Source organism: Poeciliopsis prolifica, unplaced genomic scaffold (assembly GCF_027474105.1).
Source record: "Poeciliopsis prolifica strain line A6 unplaced genomic scaffold, Auburn_PproV2 SCAFFOLD177, whole genome shotgun sequence".
In the NCBI taxonomy this organism is placed as follows: Eukaryota; Metazoa; Chordata; class Actinopteri; order Cyprinodontiformes; family Poeciliidae; genus Poeciliopsis; species Poeciliopsis prolifica.
The window spans coordinates 287,199-305,000 of NW_026562552.1; the positions used below are offsets into that span (position 1 = coordinate 287,199).

The 17,802-nt window shown below is 46.6% G+C and overlaps 1 pseudogene; it reads left to right on the forward strand.

Moving 5' to 3' along the window:
• The first annotated feature begins 1,001 nt into the window (after positions 1-1,001).
• LOC129356538 (zinc transporter ZIP1-like) lies at positions 1,002-13,640 on the forward strand (annotated as a pseudogene).
• The last annotated feature ends 4,162 nt before the right edge of the window (positions 13,641-17,802 follow it).

The window sequence follows — 17,802 nt, forward strand, 5'->3', positions numbered from 1 at the left end:
CGCCACTTCTGGAACCCCAAAGAAACATCTGCAACCAGGTCAGCTAATGCTTTGCTAGCTAAAGTGGTCAAGGTAAGAAGTGATGCTTTAGAAAAGGATCAGAAAGAGAAAATCATAAACTTTATTAATAGAACGTTGAAACAAAGTGCTAAGATAAAGAAACGTTAAAATAAAGCATAAAAATCAACTCTAAATAAAAAACTGAGTAAAATCAGGTGTCAGTTTTACATATTTTCACTCATTGGTCGAAAGTCAATGAGTGAAAATAAGTTTTCAGTGTCAGATGGAGGAAATTCTCTGACTGTCAGAAAAGCTCTGGAGGCTCCATCCTGTTTTACTTCCAACAGAGATTTGGGACAAACCAGGTCCTGATCCAGGGTTTGGAGCCTCCTCCAGGTCAGGAGGAGGCTCCAAACCCTGGATAAGGAGCTTATGGATCCTGATCAACGATCACAGTTTCTACAGTTGATTTTATATTTCTGCTCTCGTTTGAAACGGCTGTTTGGTTTTGTTCCTCATCGACAGAAAAACAATCTTCCTGCTGTGACCGTTTGGTTCTGGTTCTGGTTCTGATCCTGGTTCTGGTTCAAGTCCTGGTCTTGGTTCCTGGTCTTGGTTTCTGGTTCTGGTTCAGGTTCAGGTCCTGGTCCTGGTTCTGGTTCTGCAGGTCGTTGACCTTCCTGTCTGTTCCAGAATTCCGGCTGGACGGTTCCTCCTTCGGCTGTCCTGAGGGAAGTTACACACAGTTGCACCGGAAAACCGGTGGCATCTTCAAAATAAAAGCACGAGGACGGAGCCACAGGGGTTTCATCTGTTTCTTCTTACTGATTTTTCTGATGCTGAAATACTTCTTTTTTCTAACAAATAATAATAATAATTACAATAATAATAAGACCTATTAACATAAAAATGACCTTCGAAAGTGGTGTCAGATTTTGTTTTCTCTTAATTTGAAAACCGGAAGTGCGCTGCGGTGTGTTTACGGGGAGTTTGACATCAGCTCCTGGTTGAGGCGGGATCCGCTGATGGGAACTGAGTCAGAACTTCCCGGATTGTCCGCCATAAATCCAGTCAGGAGAAGAATATTCCTGGGTCACGTTACTGGCCCGAACCGGTGCGGGAAGGCCAAGGTTCGGGAACCTAACGAGTCGCTGTGGGTCGCGGGTTTTCTCGCGGGATTATTCTTTGGACCAAAGTGGAAAAGTTCTGGTTCCTACTGGTTCCGACTGTAGACGGACCGAAGGCTCAGCAGGAAAGTTCTGATGGTTCTGATCCAACTTCAGGTTATGTGAGTACAGATCCAAACCTCTGGTTTATTTGGGTCAGAACTTTTTTAGACAGAGTCCAGATCTAAAATCCCGGTTCTGGTTCTGGACATGGAGTCTGAAGGTTCTGATCCAATCAGCTGCTTTCCATTTCTAGAACCCATCCAGAACCAGCAGGAACACTTTGCAGGGTTCCGGATCTGGATTCTGGAGTTTCAGTCTGGAATGAGAAACAGGATCTTGTTGTGACAGATGATAATGTTCCTCAGATGCCATCCTTTGGATAGAGGAACATCTAAAACATGCAGTCTGAGGAACCGCTAACGGACAGAAACAACCAATCAGAGCCAGGAGGCGGGGCTCAGCGCTGCCAACCAAGCTCATGTCCTCACCGCTAAAGTGCTAATGGCAGAGAAACAAGAAACCGCTACAGGAAAACTTTTAACTTCTGTCATCAGTGGCTGTGATTACTAGCATTAGCATTCCGGACAAGCTATGCTAGCTATTGCTAGCATTGGGATCTTGTCACAGATTTCCAGTCTAAACATGTTAGCTTTGTTTCTGGATGCTAATGGCAGTGTTTGTTCTGACAGATTCTGGTTCCGGTCCAGGCCAGGCTCCTGCGAACTCTGAGGCAGCCATGCCGGTCCTGATGGGTCCCGGGGGGAGCCCGGCGGCGCTGCAGTCGACCCGGCCGACCTCCCGGCTCTGGAGATCAAACTGGTGGCGCTGGTGGTTCTGCTGTCCGTCACGCTGCTGTTCGGGTTCGTCCGCTCTGCGTCGTCAGGGCAGGCGGCTGTTGCGGCACAGACCCAGGTACCGGCCCGGTTCTGCTCCGTCTGGAGTCCGGACCATTCAGCTGAGCGATGCTGAGGCTGTGTGTGTGTGTGTGTGTGTGTGTGTGTGTGTGTGTGTGTGTGTGTGTGTGTGTGTGTGTGTGTGTTTCAGAGCGCCGGCGCCGCCTGCTGGCCCTGATCAGCTGTTTCTCTGGAGGCGTCTTCATGGCCACCTGCCTGCTGGACCTGCTGCCCGACTTCCTGCAGAGCATCGGCGAGGCGTTCAGGGACGCTGGGATCAAAGTACGACCAACACTAAGAAACAAGCCCCTGGTCACCAGGCCAGGTCTACGGCGCCCCCTGGGGGACATGGAGGATGTTTTAATACTGAAAGTTTCTGTTGTTTGGGTTTCGTAGTTTGTTAAAATCTGGATAATGAGATCAAACATAGTGTTTTATGTTTGATCTCATTGTCCAGTTAAAATGTTCTCAGTGGTTGTTTCCAGTGGTTCCCAGTAGTTCCGGTTCCCAGTTGTTTCCAGTTGTTCCCAGTGGTTGCCAGTTGTTTCCAGTTGTTCTCAGTGGATTCCAGTTGTTCCCAGTTATTTCCAGTGGTTCCCAGTTGTTCCCAGTGGTTCCCAGTTGTTCCCAGTGGTTGCCAGTTGTTCCCAGTTGTTTCCAGTGGTTCCGGTTCCCAGTGGTTCCCAGTTGTTCTCAGTGGTTTCCAGTGGTTCCCAGTTGTTTCCAGTGGTTTCCAGTTGTTCCCAGTGGTTCCCAGTTGTTCTCAGTGGATTCCAGTTGTTTCCAGTTGTTTCCAGTGGTTCCGGTTCCCAGTTGTTCCCAGTTGTTCTCAGTGGTTTCCAGTTGTTCCCAGTTGTTTCCAGTTGTTCCCAGTTGTTTCCAGTGGTTTCCAGTGGTTCCCAGTTGTTCCCAGTGGTTCCCAGTTGTTCCCAGTTGTTTCCAGTTGTTCCCAGTTGTTTCCAGTGGTTTCCAGTGGTTCCCAGTTGTTCCCAGTGGTTCCCAGTTGTTCCCAGTTGTTCCCAGTTGTTTCCAGTGGTTCCGGTTCCCAGTTGTTCCCAGTTGTTCTCAGTGGTTTCCAGTTCACAGTGGTTTCCAGTTGTTTCCAGTGGTTCCCAGTTGTTTCCAGTGGTTCCCAGTGGTTCCCCGTTGTTCCCAGTTGTTTCCAGTGGTTCCCAGTTGTTTCCAGTGGTTCCCAGTTGTTTCCAGTGGTTCCCAGTTGTTTCCAGTGGTTCCCAGTTGTTTCCAGTGGTTTCCAGTTGTTTCCAGTTGTTCTCAGTGGATTCCAGTGGTTCCGAGTTGTTTCCAGTGGTTCCCAGTTGTTCCCAGTGGTTTCCAGTTGTTTCCAGTGGTTCCCAGTTGTTCCCAGTTGTTTCCAGTGGTTCCCAGTTGTTCCCAGTGGTTTCCAGTTGTTTCCAGTGGTTCCCAGTTGTTCCCAGTTGTTTCCAGTGGTTCCCAGTTGTTTCCAGTGGTTCCCAGTTGTTTTCCAGTGGTTCCCAGTTGTTTCCAGTGGTTCCCAGTTGTTCCCATTGGTTTCCAGTTGTTTCCAGTGGTTCCCAGTTGTTTCCAGTGGTTCCCAGTTGTTTCCAGTGGTTCCCAGTTGTTCCCAGTTGTTTCCAGTGGTTCCCAGTTTTTTCCAGTGGTTTCCAGTTGTTCTCAGTGGATTCCAGTTGTTCCCAGTGGTTTCCAGTTGTTTCCAGTTGTTTCCAGTGGTTCCCAGTTGTTTCCAGTGGTTCCCAGTTGTTTCCAGTGGTTCCCAGTTTGTTCCCAGTTGTTTCCAGTGGTTCCCAGTTGTTTCCAGTGGTTCCCAGTTGTTTCCAGTGGTTCCCAGTTGTTTCCAGTGGTTCCTAGTTGTTTCCAGTGGTTGCCCGTTGTTCCCAGTTGTTTCCAGTGGTTCCCAGTTGTTCCCAGTTGTTTCCAGTGGTTCCCAGTTGTTTCCAGTGGTTCCCAGTTGTTTCCAGTGGTTTCCAGTTGTTCCAGTGGATTCCAGTTGTTCCCAGTGGTTTCCAGTTGTTTCCAGTGGTTCCCAGTTGTTTCCAGTGGTTCCAGTTCCCAGTTGTTCCCAGTTGTTTCCAGTGGTTGCCAGTTGTTCCCAGTTGTTTCCAATGGTTCCCAGTTGTTTCCAGTGGTTCCCAGTTGTTTCCAGTGGTTCCCAGTTGTTTCCAGTGGTTCCAGTTCCCAGTTGTTTCCAGTGGTTGCCAGTTGTTTCCAGTGGTTGCCCGTTGTTCCCAGTTGTTTCCAGTGGTTCCCAGTTGTTCCCAGTTGTTTCCAGTGGTTCCCAGTTGTTTCCAGTGGTTTCCAGTGGTTTCCAGTTGTTCTCAGTGGATTCCAGTTGTTCGCAGTGGTTTCCAGTTGTTTCCAGTGGTTCCCAGTTGTTTCCAGTGGTTCCAGTTCCCAGTTGTTCCCAGTTGTTTCCAGTGGTTGCCAGTTGTTCCCAGTTGTTTCCAGTGGTTCCCAGTTGTTTCCAGTGGTTCCCAGTTGTTTCCAGTGGTTCCCAGTTTTTTCCAGTGGTTTCCAGTTGTTCTCAGTGGATTCCAGTTGTTCCTAGTGGTTTCCAGTTGTTTCCAGTGGTTCCAGTTGTTTCCAGTGGTTCCCAGTTGTTTCCAGTGGTTCCCAGTTGTTCCCAGTGGTTCCCAGTTGTTTCCAGTGGTTCCCAGTTGTTCCCAGTTGTTTCCAGTGGTTCCCAGTTTTTTCCAGTGGTTTCCAGTTGTTCTCAGTGGATTCCAGTTGTTCCCAGTGGTTTCCAGTTGTTTCCAGTTGTTTCCAGTGGTTCCCAGTTGTTTCCAGTGGTTCCCAGTTGTTTCCAGTGGTTCCCAGTTGTTCCCAGTGGTTTCCAATGGTTCCCAGTTGTTTCCAGTGGTTCCAGTGGTTCCCAGTTGTTTCCAGTGGTTCCCAGTTGTTTCCAGTGGTTCCAGTTCCCAGTTGTTTCCAGTGGTTGCCAGTTGTTTCCAGTGGTTGCCCGTTGTTCCCAGTTGTTTCCAGTGGTTCCCAGTTGTTCCCAGTTGTTTCCAGTGGTTCCCAGTTGTTTCCAGTGGTTTCCAGTGGTTTCCAGTTGTTCTCAGTGGATTCCAGTTGTTCGCAGTGGTTTCCAGTTGTTCCAGTGGTTCCCAGTTGTTTCCAGTGGTTCCAGTTCCCAGTTGTTCCAGTTGTTTCCAGTGGTTGCCAGTTGTTCCCAGTTGTTTCCAGTGGTTCCCAGTTGTTTCCAGTGGTTCCCAGTTGTTCCCAGTTGTTTCCAGTGGTTCCCAGTTTTTTCCAGTGGTTTCCAGTTGTTCTCAGTGGATTCCAGTTGTTCCTAGTGGTTTCCAGTTGTTTCCAGTGGTTCCAGTTGTTTCCAGTGGTTCCCAGTTGTTCCCAGTTGTTTCCAGTGGTTCCCAGTTTTTTCCAGTGGTTTCCAGTTGTTCTCAGTGGATTCCAGTTGTTCCCAGTGGTTTCCAGTTGTTTCCAGTGGTTTCCAGTGGTTCCCAGTTGTTTCCAGTGGTTCCAGTTGTTTCCAGTGGTTCCCAGTTGTTCCCAGTGGTTTCCAGTTGTTTCCAGTGGTTCCCAGTTGTTTCCAGTGGTTCCCAGTTGTTTCCAGTGGTTCCCAGTTGTTTCCAGTGGTTCCTAGTTGTTTCCAGTGGTTGCCCGTTGTTCCCAGTTGTTTCCAGTGGTTCCCAGTTGTTCCCAGTTGTTTCCAGTGGTTCCCAGTTGTTTCCAGTGGTTCCCAGTTGTTTCCAGTGGTTTCCAGTTGTTCTCAGTGGATTCCAGTTGTTCCCAGTGGTTTCCAGTTGTTTCCAGTGGTTCCCAGTTGTTTTCCAGTTCCAGTTCCCAGTTGTTCCCAGTTGTTTCCAGTGGTTGCCAGTTGTTCCCAGTTGTTTCCAATGGTTCCCAGTTGTTTCCAGTGGTTCCCAGTTGTTCCCAGTTGTTTCCAGTGGTTCCCAGTTGTTTCCAGTGGTTCCCAGTTGTTTCCAGTGGTTGCCAGTTGTTTCCAGTGGTTGCCCGTTGTTCCCAGTTGTTTCCAGTGGTTCCCAGTTGTTCCCAGTTGTTTCCAGTGGTTCCCAGTTGTTTCCAGTGGTTTCCAGTGGTTTCCAGTTGTTCTCAGTGGATTCCAGTTGTTCGCAGTGGTTTCCAGTTGTTTCCAGTGGTTCCCAGTTGTTTCCAGTGGTTCCAGTTCCCAGTTGTTCCCAGTTGTTTCCAGTGGTTGCCAGTTGTTCCCAGTTGTTTCCAGTGGTTCCCAGTTGTTTCCAGTGGTTCCCAGTTGTTCCCAGTTGTTTCCAGTGGTAACCAGTTTTTTCCAGTGGTTTCCAGTTGTTCTCAGTGGATTCCAGTTGTTCCTAGTGGTTTCCAGTTGTTTCCAGTGGTTCCCAGTTGTTTCCAGTGGTTCCCAGTTGTTTCCAGTGGTTCCCAGTTGTTTTCAGTGGTTCCTAGTTGTTTCCAGTGGTTGCCCGTTGTTCCCAGTTGTTTCCAGTGGTTCCCAGTGGTTCCCAGTTTTTCCCAGTTGTTTCCAGTGGTTCCCAGTTGTTTCCAGTGGTTTCCAGTTGTTCTCAGTGGATTCCAGTTGTTCCCAGTGGTTTCCAGTTGTTTCCAGTGGTTCCTAGTTGTTTCCAGTGGTTCCCAGTTGTTTCCAGTGGTTCCCAGTGTTTCCCAGTTGTTTCCAGTTGTTCCCAGTTGTTTCCAGTGGTTCCCAGTTGTTTCCAGTGGTTCCCAGTTGTTCCCATTGGTTTCCAGTTGTTCCAGTGGTTCCCAGTTGTTTCCAGTGGTTCCCAGTTGTTTCCAGTGGTTCCCAGTTGTTCCCAGTTGTTTCCAGTGGTTCCCAGTTTTTTCCAGTGGTTTCCAGTTGTTCTCAGTGGATTCCAGTTGTTCCCAGTGGTTTCCAGTTGTTTCCAGTTGTTTCCAGTGGTTCCCAGTTGTTTCCAGTGGTTCCCAGTTGTTCCCAGTGGTTTCCAGTTGTTTCCAGTGGTTCCCAGTTGTTTCCAGTGGTTCCCAGTTGTTTCCAGTGGTTCCCAGTTGTTTCCAGTGGTTCCTAGTTGTTTCCAGTGGTTGCCCATTGTTCCCAGTTGTTTCCAGTGGTTCCCAGTTGTTCCCAGTTGTTTCCAGTGGTTCCCAGTTGTTTCCAGTGGTTCCCAGTTGTTTCCAGTGGTTTCCAGTTGTTCTCAGTGGATTCCAGTTGTTCCCAGTGGTTTCCAGTTGTTTCCAGTGGTTCCCAGTTGTTTCCAGTGGTTCCAGTTCCCAGTTGTTCCCAGTTGTTTCCAGTGGTTGCCAGTTGTTCCCAGTTGTTTCCAATGGTTCCCAGTTGTTTCCAGTGGTTCCCAGTGGTTCCCAGTTGTTTCCAGTGGTTCCCAGTTGTTTCCAGTGGTTCCAGTTCCCAGTTGTTTCCAGTGGTTGCCAGTTGTTTCCAGTGGTTCCCAGTAGTTCCGGTTCCCAGTTGTTTCCAGTTGTTCCCAGTGGTTGCCAGTTGTTTCCAGTTGTTCTCAGTGGATTCCAGTTGTTCCCAGTTATTTCCAGTGGTTCCCAGTTGTTCCCAGTGGTTCCCAGTTGTTCCCAGTGGTTGCCAGTTGTTCCCAGTTGTTTCCAGTGGTTCCGGTTCCCAGTGGTTCCCAGTTGTTCTCAGTGGTTTCCAGTGGTTCCCAGTTGTTTCCAGTGGTTTCCAGTTGTTCCCAGTGGTTCCCAGTTGTTCTCAGTGGATTCCAGTTGTTTCCAGTTGTTTCCAGTGGTTCCGGTTCCCAGTTGTTCCCAGTTGTTCTCAGTGGTTTCCAGTTGTTCCCAGTTGTTTCCAGTTGTTCCCAGTTGTTTCCAGTGGTTTCCAGTGGTTTCCAGTGGTTCCCAGTTGTTCCCAGTGGTTCCCAGTTGTTCCCAGTTGTTTCCAGTTGTTCCCAGTTGTTTCCAGTGGTTTCCAGTGGTTCCCAGTTGTTCCCAGTGGTTCCCAGTTGTTCCAGTTGTTCCAGTTGTTTCCAGTGGTTCCGGTTCCCAGTTGTTCCCAGTTGTTCTCAGTGGTTTCCAGTTCACAGTGGTTTCCAGTTGTTTCCAGTGGTTCCCAGTTGTTTCCAGTGGTTCCCAGTGGTTCCCCGTTGTTCCCAGTTGTTTCCAGTGGTTCCCAGTTGTTTCCAGTGGTTCCCAGTTGTTTCCAGTGGTTCCCAGTTGTTTCCAGTGGTTCCCAGTTGTTTCCAGTGGTTTCCAGTTGTTTCCAGTTGTTCTCAGTGGATTCCAGTGGTTCCGAGTTGTTTCCAGTGGTTCCCAGTTGTTCCCAGTGGTTTCCAGTTGTTTCCAGTGGTTCCCAGTTGTTCCCAGTTGTTTCCAGTGGTTCCCAGTTGTTCCCAGTGGTTTCCAGTTGTTTCCAGTGGTTCCCAGTTGTTCCCAGTTGTTTCCAGTGGTTCCCAGTTGTTTCCAGTGGTTCCCAGTTGTTTCCAGTGGTTCCCAGTTGTTTCCAGTGGTTCCCAGTTGTTCCCATTGGTTTCCAGTTGTTTCCAGTGGTTCCCAGTTGTTTCCAGTGGTTCCCAGTTGTTTCCAGTGGTTCCCAGTTGTTCCCAGTTGTTTCCAGTGGTTCCCAGTTTTTTCCAGTGGTTTCCAGTTGTTCTCAGTGGATTCCAGTTGTTCCCAGTGGTTTCCAGTTGTTTCCAGTTGTTTCCAGTGGTTCCCAGTTGTTTCCAGTGGTTCCCAGTTGTTTCCAGTGGTTCCCAGTTGTTCCCAGTGGTTTCCAGTTGTTTCCAGTGGTTCCCAGTTGTTTCCAGTGGTTCCCAGTTGTTTCCAGTGGTTCCCAGTTGTTTCCAGTGGTTCCTAGTTGTTTCCAGTGGTTGCCCGTTGTTCCCAGTTGTTTCCAGTGGTTCCCAGTTGTTCCCAGTTGTTTCCAGTGGTTCCCATTTGTTTCCAGTGGTTCCCAGTTGTTTCCAGTGGTTTCCAGTTGTTCTCAGTGGATTCCAGTTGTTCCAGTGGTTTCCAGTTGTTTCCAGTGGTTCCCAGTTGTTTCCAGTGGTTCCAGTTCCCAGTTGTTCCCAGTTGTTTCCAGTGGTTGCCAGTTGTTCCCAGTTGTTTCCAATGGTTCCCAGTTGTTTCCAGTGGTTCCCAGTGTTCCAGTTTCCCAGTTTTCCAGTGGTTCCCAGTTGTTTCCAGTGGTTCCAGTTCCCAGTTGTTTCCAGTGGTTGCCAGTTGTTTCCAGTGGTTGCCCGTTGTTCCCAGTTGTTTCCAGTGGTTCCCAGTTGTTCCCAGTTGTTTCCAGTGGTTCCCAGTTGTTTCCAGTGGTTTCCAGTGGTTTCCAGTTGTTCTCAGTGGATTCCAGTTGTTCGCAGTGGTTTCCAGTTGTTTCCAGTGGTTCCCAGTTGTTTCCAGTGGTTCCAGTTCCCAGTTGTTCCCAGTTGTTTCCAGTGGTTGCCAGTTGTTCCCAGTTGTTTCCAGTGGTTCCCAGTTGTTTCCAGTGGTTCCCAGTTGTTCCCAGTTGTTTCCAGTGGTTCCCAGTTTTTTCCAGTGGTTTCCAGTTGTTCTCAGTGGATTCCAGTTGTTCCTAGTGGTTTCCAGTTGTTTCCAGTGGTTCCCAGTTGTTTCCAGTGGTTCCCAGTTGTTTCCAGTGGTTCCCAGTTGTTTCCAGTGGTTCCCAGTTGTTTTCAGTGGTTCCTAGTTGTTTCCAGTGGTTGCCCGTTGTTCCCAGTTGTTTCCAGTGGTTCCCAGTGGTTCCCAGTTTTTCCCAGTTGTTTCCAGTGGTTCCCAGTTGTTTCCAGTGGTTTCCAGTTGTTCTCAGTGGATTCCAGTTGTTCCCAGTGGTTTCCAGTTGTTTCCAGTGGTTCCTAGTTGTTTCCAGTGGTTCCCAGTTGTTTCCAGTGGTTCCCAGTGTTTCCCAGTTGTTTCCAGTTGTTCCCAGTTGTTTCCAGTGGTTCCCAGTTGTTTCCAGTGGTTCCCAGTTGTTCCCATTGGTTTCCAGTTGTTTCCAGTGGTTCCCAGTTGTTTCCAGTGGTTCCCAGTTGTTTCCAGTGGTTCCTAGTTGTTTCCAGTGGTTCCCAGTTGTTTCCAGTGGTTCCCAGTTGTTTCCTGTGGTTCCCAGTTGTTCCCATTGGTTTCCAGTTGTTTCCAGTGGTTCCCAGTTGTTTCCAGTGGTTCCCAGTTGTTTCCAGTGGTTCCCAGTTGTTTCCAGTGGTTCCCAGTTGTTCCCAGTTGTTTCCAGTGGTTCCCAGTTTTTTCCAGTGGTTTCCAGTTGTTCTCAGTGGATTCCAGTTGTTCCCAGTGGTTTCCAGTTGTTTCCAGTTGTTTCCAGTTGTTTCCAGTGGTTCCCAGTTGTTTCCAGTGGTTCCCAGTGTTTCCCAGTTGTTTCCAGTTGTTCCCAGTTGTTTCCAGTGGTTCCCAGTTGTTTCCAGTGGTTCCCAGTTGTTCCCATTGGTTTCCAGTTGTTTCCAGTGGTTCCCAGTTGTTTCCAGTGGTTCCCAGTTGTTTCCAGTGGTTCCCAGTTGTTTCCAGTGGTTCCCAGTTTTTTCCAGTGGTTTCCAGTTGTTCTCAGTGGATTCCAGTTGTTCCCAGTTGTTTCCAGTGGTTGCCAGTTGTTCCCAGTTGTTTCCAATGGTTCCCAGTTGTTTCCAGTGGTTCCAGTGGTTCCCAGTTGTTTCCAGTGGTTCCCAGTTGTTTCCAGTGGTTCCAGTTCCCAGTTGTTTCCAGTGGTTGCCAGTTGTTTCCAGTGGTTGCCCGTTGTTCCCAGTTGTTTCCAGTGGTTCCCAGTTGTTCCCAGTTGTTTCCAGTGGTTCCCAGTTGTTTCCAGTGGTTTCCAGTGGTTTCCAGTTGTTCTCAGTGGATTCCAGTTGTTCGCAGTGGTTTCCAGTTGTTTCCAGTGGTTCCCAGTTGTTTCCAGTGGTTCCAGTTCCCAGTTGTTCCCAGTTGTTTCCAGTGGTTGCCAGTTGTTCCAGTTGTTTCCAGTGGTTCCCAGTTGTTTCCAGTGGTTCCCAGTTGTTCCCAGTTGTTTCCAGTGGTTCCCAGTTTTTTCCAGTGGTTTCCAGTTGTTCTCAGTGGATTCCAGTTGTTCCTAGTGGTTTCCAGTTGTTTCCAGTGGTTCCCAGTTGTTTCCAGTGGTTCCCAGTTGTTTCCAGTGGTTCCCAGTTGTTTCCAGTGGTTCCCAGTTGTTTTCAGTGGTTCCTAGTTGTTTCCAGTGGTTGCCCGTTGTTCCCAGTTGTTTCCAGTGGTTCCAGTTTTCCCAGTTGTTTCCAGTGGTTCCCAGTTGTTTCCAGTGGTTTCCAGTTGTTCTCAGTGGATTCCAGTTGTTCCCAGTGGTTTCCAGTTGTTTCCAGTGGTTCCCAGTTGTTTCCAGTGGTTCCCAGTTGTTTCCAGTGGTTCCCAGTGTTTCCCAGTTGTTTCCAGTTGTTCCCAGTTGTTTCCAGTGGTTCCCAGTTGTTTCCAGTGGTTCCAGTTCCCAGTTGTTCCCAGTTGTTTCCAGTGGTTGCCAGTTGTTCCCAGTTGTTTCCAGTGGTTCCCAGTGGTTTCCAGTGGTTTCCAGTGGTTCCCAGTTGTTCCCAGTGGTTCCCAGTTGTTTCCAGTTGTTTCCAGTTGTTCCCAGTGGTTCCCGGTTGTTCCCAGTGGTTCCCAGTTGTTCCCAGTTGTTTCTAGTGGTTTCCAGTTGTTCCCAGTTATTTCCAGTTGTTCCCAGTTGTTCCCAGTTGTTTCCAGTTGTTCCCAGTTGTTTCCAGTGGTTTCCAGTTGTTCCCAGTTGTTTCCAGTTGTTCCCAGTGGTTCCCAGTTGTTTCCAGTTGTTCCCAGTTGTTTCCAGTGGTTTCCAGTTGTTTCCAGTTGTTCCCAGTTGTTTCCAGTGGTTTCCAGTTGTTCCCAGTTGTTCCCAGTTGTTCCCAGTTGTTTCCAGTGGTTCCAGTTGTTCCCAGTTGTTCCCAGTTGTTTCCAGTGGTTCCCAGTTGTTCCCAGTTGTTCCCAGTTGTTCCCAGTTGTTTCCAGTGGTTTCCAGTTGTTCCCAGTTGTTCCCAGTTGTTCCCAGTTGTTTCCAGTGGTTTCCAGTTGTTCCCAGTTGTTCCAGTTGTTCCCAGTGGTTCCCAGTTGTTTCCAGTTGTTCCCAGTTGTTTCCAGTGGTTTCCAGTTGTTCCCAGTTGTTCCCAGTTGTTTCCAGTTGTTCCCAGTTGTTTCCAGTGGTTCCCAGTTGTTCCCAGTTGTTCCCAGTTTCCAGTGGTTTCCAGTTGTTCCCAGTTGTTCCCAGTTGTTCCAGTGGTTCCAGTTGTTCCCAGTTGTTCCCAGTTGTTCCCAGTTGTTTCCAGTTGTTCCCAGTGGTTCCCGGTTGTTCCCAGTGGTTCCTAGTGGTCCCGGTTCTGAGGTGTGTGTTTGCTCTTCCAGCTCCAGTTCCCTCTGCCGGAGTTCATCGTGGCCATGGGTTTCTTCCTGGTTCTGGTTCTGGAGCAGATCGTCCTGGCCTTCAGCGACCCGTCTCCGGCCAGCTGGAGGAGCGCCGGGCCCTGATGGCGGACTCCGGCGCCCAGGCGGCCGACGGCGGCCGGCCCGGCGGCGGCGTGGCTCCGTGGAGCCGGCGGGGCCCCTGCATGCGACCCCGGGCTCCCAGTCGGCGCTGGGGCCTTCGTGCTGGTGTTCTCGCTGTCGCTGCACTCGGTGCTGGAGGGGCTGGCGGTGGGGCTGCTGCCGCGCGGCCAGGAAGTGCTGGAGGTCTGCCTGGCGCTGCTCATCCATAAGAGCGTCATCGCGTTCTCGCTCAGCGCGGCGCTGTCCCAGGCCCGGCTGCGGCGCGCCGTGGTGTCCGGCGGCCTGCTGGCCTTCGCCGTCATGTCGCCGCTGGGCATCGCGCTGGGCGTGGGGCTCACGGAGAGCCGCATGTCGCCGCAGCACCGGCTGGCGCGCAGCACGCTGCAGGGTCTGGCGGCCGGCACCTTCCTCTACATCACCTTCATGGAGATCCTGCCGCACGAGCTGGCCGCCGGCCGCGGCCGCATCCCCAAGGTGGCCATGATGCTGCTGGGCTTCGCCGCCGTCACCGGAGTCCTCTTCATCAAGCTGTGACCATGGCGACGGGGAGAGCCAGAACCTTCTGACGGAAGAGGCATCTGTCCGTGACACAGGATCTTTGTTTTTGTATTTTATCACAATGACAGACAGATCAATCACAAACATTACAGAAAAATACAAATATCAGCAAATATTGTCATCAAATCCCCTTGGAAACAACTAGAAGTAAAAAATAAAAATAATGATGAATTAATTCGAGGCCCTGAAATAAACTCAAACTATTGAACTGTTTAAATTGAGAGGCAGCGTTTATGAATATAATCATTAGAACATCGAGTAAAAATTCACATTTCTTTCTTTGATAACTAAACCAAACTGAATGTTTTGTAAATAAAATCCACATTTATATTTTTACAAGTTACAAAGTTGATCCCAAAAGTTAATACTTTATTACATTAGTAAAATAAAAACCACAATTCTCAACATTAAAATTCTCTCTTAAAAACTCATTTGAAGGATTTATGTTATTTCAAACTGTAATTCTTTATTTTTAGGAGGAATTGGGAATTTCAAATAATTTGTCCTCATCATAGATTTGTTGACATTTTGTACGAGAAAATGTTCTTCTGGGTTTTCTATTATTTATAGAATATTGATAATAAACCTGTTGCTGCATTTATTATCTCTAATGTCAACCTGCTCAGTTTCATCTCCTGAAGTCTTAAAGAAATAAAGAAATGAGGTTTTTACCGGACAGGATGAGGACATGAGATGAGGACATGAGGGATCCTGCATGAAACCTTCTTATGATTCATCAGGGAACAATCAGTTCCATATTCCTATTAAATCCTCCAAACTGAGAATATCAGCATTTCCATCCAGTAAAGGAGGAATTGGCCAGATGAGTTTATTCCACCAATCGTCCAGGAATAAAGATGTTGTGGCACATAGAGCAGCTCCACAGTGGGACACTATGGGACATTATGGGACACTATAGGACATTGTGGGACACTATAGGACATTGTGGGACACTATAGGACACTATGGGCTTTTAACTTCCACTGTAACAAAACCTACTGATGGAAACTAGAGAGTTTAGATCATTCAAAATCACTTTTCAATAACGAATTAATACCTCCAACCTTTTGAAATCCAGACGCCGCCATAACGAACCAAACAAGATCAGCACTTCTTAAAACGGCCTGAAGACATTTCATTTTTAAACTACATTCATAATTTCAAAGTTGATGCCTTGATGTTCATTATGTTTTAGCAAATGTGTTTATTTTCCAAATAAAGTTCAAATTTATTCTGTTAATCTGCATTATGAGATTTGGACGGACGGCTCAGGAAGATGCAGGAACCATCAGTTTTTGTTCATAATGTTCTGCCAATAACATCAAGTCTCTGTGAAGCCAATTATTTCAGGTTTTGCCACATTTATCAATATTGTCTTGTAAATATTTTATTACGCTGGTAGCTCTACATTTAGTGATCCACAAGTATGTAATTTTATTTTTAACTGGCATATTGGAAATGTAAGAATCAGAACAGTTATGGATCCTCATAATTTCACATTCAGTTAAATTGATCTGCAGCCTGAGAGAATAACTATTAATTTAGAGATGGAGGAATTTGTTCTTAATGTTTTAGGAAGAGGTTGTTGTTTGCAAAGGTAATTTCATTAAGTTATTTAACTTTAACTAAAGGAAGTGAATCAACCTGCTGCTGCCAAACATGATCACTTCCTGTGAAACATGATCACTTCCTGTGAAACATGATCACTTCCTGTGAAACATGATCACTTCCTGTGACACATGATCACTTCCTGTGAAACATGATCACTTCCTGTGAAACATGATCACTTCCTGTGAAACATGATCACTTCCTGTGACACATGATCACTTCCTGTGAAACATGATCACTTCCTGTGAAACATGATCACTTCCTGTGACACATGATCACTTCCTGTGACACATGATCACTTCCTGTGAAACATGATCACTTCCTGTGAAACATGATCACTTCCTGTGACACATGATCACTTCCTGTACGGCACAAATATATTCAACTTTCATGACGTCACTGTGTGTTTGTACAACCAGCTGTTATAAATTTCTCCTAATTTACATAAAACAATGTAAAACTTCAGGAGGCAAAAATCACCAGGCACCACAGCGCCCCTGTTGAACTGCAGAGTGGTGTACAGATGGATAAAAACAAATAGTTTCAGATATTAAAAAAATATAGAAATATTTATATATTCTGGTTTTATTTTAGTGATTAAATGTTTGTTTCCTCCTCTTTGGTGTATTTCTGCACCCTGACTGAATATTCTGTATATTCTATGAAAAAAACATTTGAAAACTTTGTGTTTTGGTCACAACGTGTCACTGACCAGAACCAGAATGGTTCTGGTTCTGGTTCTGGATCTTGAGACCAGCTGCTCTCATCCCTCCCAGAGGAACATGAATTCATCTATTTCCTGATTAGAAAAAATCAGATTTAATCGTTAAATCGCAGTGACCCAGTTCATATATTTGTCAAACCGGATTTCAACGTGTCCCGCATGCGCAGTAGAGGGCAGTAGAGGGCGCAGTGACGTCAGCATCCTCCATGTTCTGCCAACCGCCAGAGAAGGAAGCGCCCACAGAATGGAGAGATTAGGCCGCTAAGCGGTGATGGTTACATTGAGAGGAGAGCAAAGCCATGTGTGCAACGTATGGTGGTGGCAGTATTATGCTCTGGGGCTTTTGGCAGTCTTGTATAGTAACAAAGTAAAAATACTTCACTACTTTACTTAAGTATATTTTAGAGTACTTCATACTTTCCTCGAGTAAGAACATTTTGATAACTTTCGCTTTTACTTCACTACATTTCCGAACTTAATTTTATACTTTTACTCCGATACATTTTCAATGTGTGGTTTAGTTAGTCGTTACAAAAAACGAGAGAGAAACACAAATGTTATGACCAACCAACTGACCGACTGCAACAAAGCCTGCTTGCCTGGGCTTGTTCATCTCCAACAGGATGCTCAGGTTTCTCCTCCCCACCTACGTCACAAAGTCCAGCAAACAGTCTGATTGGTTAGTTCTCCGTTTGGTCTGTGCCGTTAAAATGTTCGTTTGTGCAGCTTTGGTTTCCGAGATATTAAAATGATTTTTTAGGCCATCCAGAGTCACCATCCCCACATTTTGCTCCAAAACAAACCAAAGTGGGCTGGTTCATTAATGCTCCGTTTGTGCCGTTAAAACAAACGCAGCAAAGTTGTTTTCAATGTGGATTTGACTGTTCCAATATCCGGTGTGAGCGGCGTCTAACTCGAGGTTGATCCGATTCATGAACGCTAATTTGGGCCAGCCGGTCTCTGGTCTCCTCCTTCCTCAAGGTGTTGGAGTTTCACTCAGGGCGAGTCAACAAATTTTACATCCAAACTCTCCAGAGAAACTAATGGAAATAGATTTCTTGCCTTGTGACCAACTGACACTAAATTCATGCAGTTACACGAGACACACTGTTCTCTAGTGAATTTTTAGTCATATTCAATATTTTCAGTAATTGTAATCTTAAAAAGTAGATATTTGGATGGCCTAAAAAATCATTTTTAATATCTCGGAAACCAAAGCTGCACAAACAAACATTTTAACAGCACAAACCAATCAGAGTATTTGCTGGATTATTTGAGTAGGTGGTGTCAGCTTCACGGAGGTCTGTTTCCTTCTCCCATTAAACACCAAGTTAACTAAAAGCTCTCCTCTTCAGATGTCAATAAGCTGCATTTCCCTCCCAATTCTTTTTCTTTTGCATAATGACCAGTTGTTGCACCTATAGTGTGTGAAGTAGAGGAATCATAACGGGGTTTTTTTTATGTTTGCTGCATTTTCTGTACCGACTATTTATTTTTCTCATTTTCAGCACTGACCTTACTGAAAGGGAAAACTTGGGGCTTATAGAAACTTTGTATTTTCTGTCCTGGAGGGTTTACTAAGAAGCTGGTTCAGTTGGAAAGCTGGTTAAGTTAATCTAAAGCAGGTTAAGTTAACCTAAAACAGGTTAAGTTAACCTAAAGTAGGTTAAGTTAATCTAAAGTAGGTTAAGTTAACCTAAAGCAGGTTAAGTTAACCTAAAGTAGGTTAAGTTAACCTAAAGTAGGTCAAGTTAATCTAAAGCAGGTTAAGTTAACCTTGTAGGTAAAGCACCTAATGTTCTTAACTAAATGATGCTGCAGGTTTATATATTAGCAGGTTTTTTGCCTGCACTTGGTTCTGTTCATTATTTTAAGTATATTTAACAAGTTTACCAAAATATAAAAAATGTCATTCAAACTGCATTTGCCTTGTTTTACTTTTACTTTTCTTAATTACTTGAGTTCATCCATTGTTACAGTAATTTCAGACTTCAGTACAAAACATTTCAGATACTTTAAGACTTTAACTCAAGCAACATTTCAATCAGTGACTTTTACTTTGACCAAAGTCATATTTTGGAGCGGTGCCGATACTTTTACTGGACTCTGAGATTTCACTACTTTATACAACACTGCTGTTTGGTTTCAGTTTGTGACCTTCAGCTCCCTAGATCAAAGATCATCCAGATCTGACGGACAGGAAGAACTGAGCCGTGACCAGCAGCACACACACACCATACACACACACACAGACACACACACACACACCATACACACACACACACACCATACACACACACACACACCACACACACACACACACACACACAACACACACACCACACACACCACCACACACACACACACACCATACACACACACACACACACACACACACCAACACAACACCACACACAAACAACACACACACACA